Genomic DNA, 5,584 nt, shown 5'->3' on the forward strand with positions numbered 1-5,584 from the left:
TGAACAATTAGACATGCAACAAGTGGAGTCCAAAAGTCTACGTGGAAAATTCAGGATTTAAAACTGGATTTAAATCTGGTAATAAACCGAAAGCTTTAGGATTTAAAAAAAATGTAAAAGTCACTAATCAAGTGAAATTGTGACACTTTGTACAGCTGGTCAGATGTTCTTCCATTAATGTTCTCAAATGCTGTTTGGGCTTTAAAGGAATATTTCACCCAAAAATTAACATTTGAATCAATCATTATCACGGTTCATGAAAAATATTTTATTTTCATATTTTTTGCTCTACCTAACCTGTTTTTGTAAAAACAAAGTGCATTTGAAAACATGCACAACCTACATTCATCATAATTTTGATACAGAAATTAAATCCCATTTTTCTAATTGGCTGAAGGGCCAAATTCCTAAAGGTATATTAAAGGAATATTTCACTCAAAAATGAAAATTTGCTGATAACTTTAGTCATCCTCAAGCCATCCAAGATGCAGATGAGTTTGTTTCTTCATTGGAACAGATAATATGCACAGATCAAGCACTGTTTAGAGGCGAAAACAATCCAAAACATTTTTGAACAAATTTATCTTGATGTGAGAGGACAACACTGAAACGAGCGTTATTATGGACGTATTATTTTGGTTAGAAGTGCTGAAATAATGGATTTGTTTATTACAAACTGGCAGATTTTCACTTTACAAGACATTCATTGATGGACTGGAGTCATGTGGATTAATGTGATGTTTTTATGAACTGTTTGGACTCTCATTCTGACGGCACCCATTCACTGCAGAGGATTCATTGGTGAGAAAGTGATGCAATGCTAAATTTCTCCAAATCTGTTCCGATTGGATTGGATAACCTGACGTTTTTCAACAAATTTTCATTTTTAGGGTTAACTATTCCTTTAAAGACTTACTAAAGACAAAACAGGACAAGTAAAGCCATCTGTCCTTGTATCTGCAAGACCAAGATCATGATTTAAATCAGCTGCCCAAATAAATCTGTTCTCCAAATTGTTTCGAGTGAAACTGGGCACCCATGAGAGCGAAGCACATGACAGATGTTCACGCAGGCCAGTTGAACCGGGTGCTCTGCCCTTTCGGTAGCCAACACAATTAGGCTTTCTCTGTCATTCTGCCCACTGGCTACGCATATGCCAAGCACTCACAGTCCAGAGACAATTAGAGTATCGGCTGCTTCTAAAAGACTGAAACTGGGATTATGTTGCTCTGTATTGTTAATAGGCTCTACTGGATTATCCTGCTGTTGAGAGACATAGTAGAAAGTCTTATTTGCTTTCACTGCTTGGACATGGTGTACATTTTAATGCAGTTTTGGAAGTGAGCTGTTGTATTCAACTGGGGCCTTTTTAAACATTATGTACACCTTTGGCAAAAAGTAGCCACCGAGTATTTCTAGCACACTAAACAGGATGGCACCTACATTAAGGGCCATGGCGAAGCTCCCTCTGGAAATGCAGTAAGCTGTGAAGAACGTGATCCAAGAAATCATATATATCATGAGACTAAATGTAATGCATTTGGCCTCATTATAATTGGCCGGCAGATCTTTTCCCATGTAGCTCAGGCAGAAACAAATTAAGCTCAACACACACACACAAAAATGAGCCCCGAGAGACAGAGTCTTACTGCACTCCAGAATAATGCTGTCACTGTAGAAGTCATAGTCCCGAGATGGAAAGGGAGGGTCGAGGAGCATGCGAAGAAGAGAGATGAAGACCTCCACCACTGTCGTGATGAAGATGAACATCTCAGGGCCTCGATTCTTAGCCCAGGTCTCATAGGATCTTGGTAGCTTGGAGGACCACTTAAATATACAAACCACCTGAAAAGAGAGAGATTTGTGTCATATATGAGAACTGATGAGGATGAAAGTTATTTATTAAGAATGCACAATATAGATATATCATATTAGTTATTGGCAAACATTGGATATTTAATTGCTCATGCTCATTTCCCCTATTTTCACCATTAGATTACCTTTGTTGTCAAATAACACTCCCTTAAATGTAATCTTTAAAAATACCAATAATTTAATAACTCTGTCATCTCAAAATGAATATCCATTTTTCACACTGCACATTATAATGTTGTAATGCCTAAATTCACTTAGCATTTAAAACCACTGATTTTAGTTTTTGGTTATAACGTGAAAAATTATTACTGTATTTTACTACTGTTTATCCCTAATATTTAAGATAACCTTGATCACAATGAGCATAAGCAAATATTATTTTCTTATTTTTGAACAGTACATAAACCGTTTCACCTAGAGTTATTTTATTATTGTTTAAATACTATTATAGTATTAATTTATATTTTCAGTTTTCATAAAATTTTGGTAATTTGATGTGCTCTTGACAAGACTTGAATTTTTAAAAATATTTCTATTAACTTCTATTTTCATTTCAGTTTTAGTCATTTTAGTACTTCAACTTACTTTATTTCAGTTATTAGCCATAGCAACATTTCTAATTTTCATTTTTCATCTAATATTTATATTTTACTTTATTTCAATGAATAAAAATAAATTTTAACATTTTAATCAATTTAGTTTTCATTAACACTGGTTTCACCAACTATAAATCTCACAAACATCTTATTGAAAAATGTTTTGCTTGAAAAGCTATCTTTCATTTGTTAAATATTTTGTTATATAACGTACAGCTATTAACCTCTTAATAGATATTAATCTCTACTACATTGTCAAATAGAGAGCTCTATACACCTGAAAAGAGCGCACGGTCGCACAGACGGTGAAGCTGATGAAGAGGGGCTGTTTGAGGAGGCAGCCGATGTGGGAGGGTCTGCTGAAGTGGCACAGCGTGCTGCAGGAGGCCACGGCCAGTATCAGCAGACAGGTCTTCCCTCCGGCCGACTTCACCACAGGGGTACTGAGGTTGAACAGGAAGATGACAGCCGTACCAAGGGTGAGAAACAGGGTCACCCCCAGGTATATGAGCAGGGCTGTAGGGAGCGGAGCGCCCCACGGCAGGTACAGCTCGGCTCTCTTCTTACATGTCTCACTCTCTGCTTCAGACCAGTAGTCTCTGGCACACGCCTGGCAGAAAGTGTAACCTATGAGAACATATGAAGTCAAGTTAGTATAAGATGCATTTAAAATGTTTCATAATGAGGCTACATTACATAATTTAAAGAGATAGTTCACCTAAAAATATAAATTCTGTCATTAATTACTCACCCTCATGTCGTTCCAAATAGGGTCACAAAGCTCTCGGATTTCATCAAAAATAACTTAATTTGGGTTCCGAAGATGAACGAAGGTCTTAGGGGTCTTGGAACGACATGAGGGTGAGTATGGAGGGTGAGGATAAAGAAAGCGTGCCATCTGCTGGATATACTGTGTACAACAGCCTACGAGTTTCCTCCATTGAACAACCTTATGCACTAGCACTTTATAATTCTATAATATTTGGAGTGTTTTCGAACTTGTTTTGTTGAGGAAGGTGGCAGCAGGGCATGCCATGCAGTCAAAGCAACACTTATGCTGTCCGGTCATGAGCTTTCTGTGTCCGTAAGGACACTCTGGAGAACACTGACTCAGGAACCTAGACAGAATAATAATAATAATTATTATTATTACTATTTCTGGCACCATATTTGAATTATTTCCCTTCTTTATTACATTAATAAAATTTTTATCATAATTATTATTATTTTATTATTCATTTATTTTTGTCACTGCTTTTGTTGTGTAGATACTGATGCAAATGGAAAGCTATTTGGAAGCAAGTACACTTCAAAAGTTTGGGACAGTAATATTTGTAATGTTTTTTGAAAAGTCTCTCCAAGTGCTCACGAAGGGTGCAGTTATTTGATCAAAAATACAGTTAAACAGTAATAGTTTGAAATATTATAATTTAAAATAACTGTTTTCTATTTTAATATACTTTAAAATATCATTTATTTCTGTGATACAGGACATACATTTTTAGTAGCCAGTTGTATTCCAGTCTTTTTATTTTATTTTTATTTTTTTTATGAATGAATGAATTAATGATAAATTAGAAAAAAAATGTTCCCCCATTTTCCCCACTCTTATGATACGGCATGGTGGAGCCAACTTTTGCCACGGGCCCGTCTGATTTAAAGTGTCCTTGCTGAATAAATCGATTCATTTCTTTAAATTTCTAAAAAAAAAAAAAAGAAAAATATACTGATCCCAAACTTTTGAATGGTACTGTAAGTAGTTTGTTATACAGTACATAAGGAAAATAAAAGGAAACGCATATAAGGAAATAAACTTACCTTGGTTACAGGAGTCACTTGACCTGTCCATTTAATCAGAGAGGCATCTAACTGAAGTTCAGTCGGACCTGGAGTGTAATTTCCCACCACCTTAAGTGACCACTGGCCGTCCGTCCATACCCACGTCACTATATCATAACCTGTAGGAGGGTCTCTAATATAAGTAAAATAATGTATTTCGAATTGAAAACTGAACTTGTTTTAGCTGATGAAATACCTGTGGGATTCAAAGAAAGTAATTTCATTCATAATTGCAAATGTGCTATAATACAGTATTTCAGTGATTTTTCTCTGAAAGCACTCACCTCCCATGGCTGCATGTTATATTTCTGACACAGTCCAGAGTCACAATGCAGGATGTTGTGCAGCGCATGAGCCACCGTGTACACGGCCTTATACACGTTAAAGGAGGAAACAACATCATACTGCGACATAGAAAAGCCTTGAATCGCTGTTTCATAAACCTTTGTATTTTGCATACATGGGACACTGTGGCTGAATGGGCTGTTGAGACCAATGTCTTTAAGCCTGGGCACAGAAAGCCTTTCAAAATCTTCAAAACCACTGAATTCAGTATATTGGACTGCGACACCGAGGACAGTCCCCATCGTACTGATCCCTGGATACTTCTCACTGTTGACACCACCGACCAATCCTCTGTCCCAATCCACACTTTTCCTGTCACATTTTGGTCAATTACAAAAGGAAAGAAGCCAGCGGCCCGCCTCTTATTGGCAAAGACAACTATAGTGTTGACTTTGGTTTTGAGGATGTTTTTGACCATGTCTTGCATGTATTGCTTCATCTTGTCAGTTACAGCAGGTATCACGGCTTGGTATGCAATACATAAATCGTAAAGCAACACTTGCTGGGATAAGCCTTGCATTCCCTGTATACTGTATGAATTGTCACTACCGAGAAGAGCGATCCAGGTCCAGTTAAATCTGACGAGGATTTGTATCATTGCGCTGACTTGGTTTTTGTCACTGGGAATGGTGCGGAAGAAAGCTGGATAGAGGATCTTGTTGCTCAGCAATTCATTTGATGCCTCGTAGGAGATCTACAAATACCGGAGAAAAAAAAGTACAATTAAAATGGAATAGAGAAACATATATAGGCTATATATATATATGTATGATACATATATATATATATATGTATGTATACATTAAGTCTGATAGGGAAACAATAGATAGATAGATAGAAAATAAATTAATAAATATTTAATTCATTCATTCATTCATTCATTCTCTCTCTCTCTCTCTCTCTCTATCTATCTCTCTCTCTCTCTCTCT

At 36.5% G+C, this 5,584-nt stretch overlaps 1 pseudogene; it reads right to left on the reverse strand.

Moving 5' to 3' along the window:
• Nucleotides 1-1,298: 1,298 nt before the first annotated feature.
• LOC107703050 (taste receptor type 1 member 1-like) overlaps nt 1,299-5,584 on the reverse strand; it is a 5,565-nt pseudogene continuing 1,279 nt past the window's right edge.

Source organism: Sinocyclocheilus anshuiensis, unplaced genomic scaffold, assembly GCF_001515605.1.
Source record: "Sinocyclocheilus anshuiensis isolate Anshui unplaced genomic scaffold, SAMN03320099.WGS_v1.1 scaffold883, whole genome shotgun sequence".
NCBI lineage: Eukaryota > Metazoa > Chordata > Actinopteri > Cypriniformes > Cyprinidae > Sinocyclocheilus > Sinocyclocheilus anshuiensis.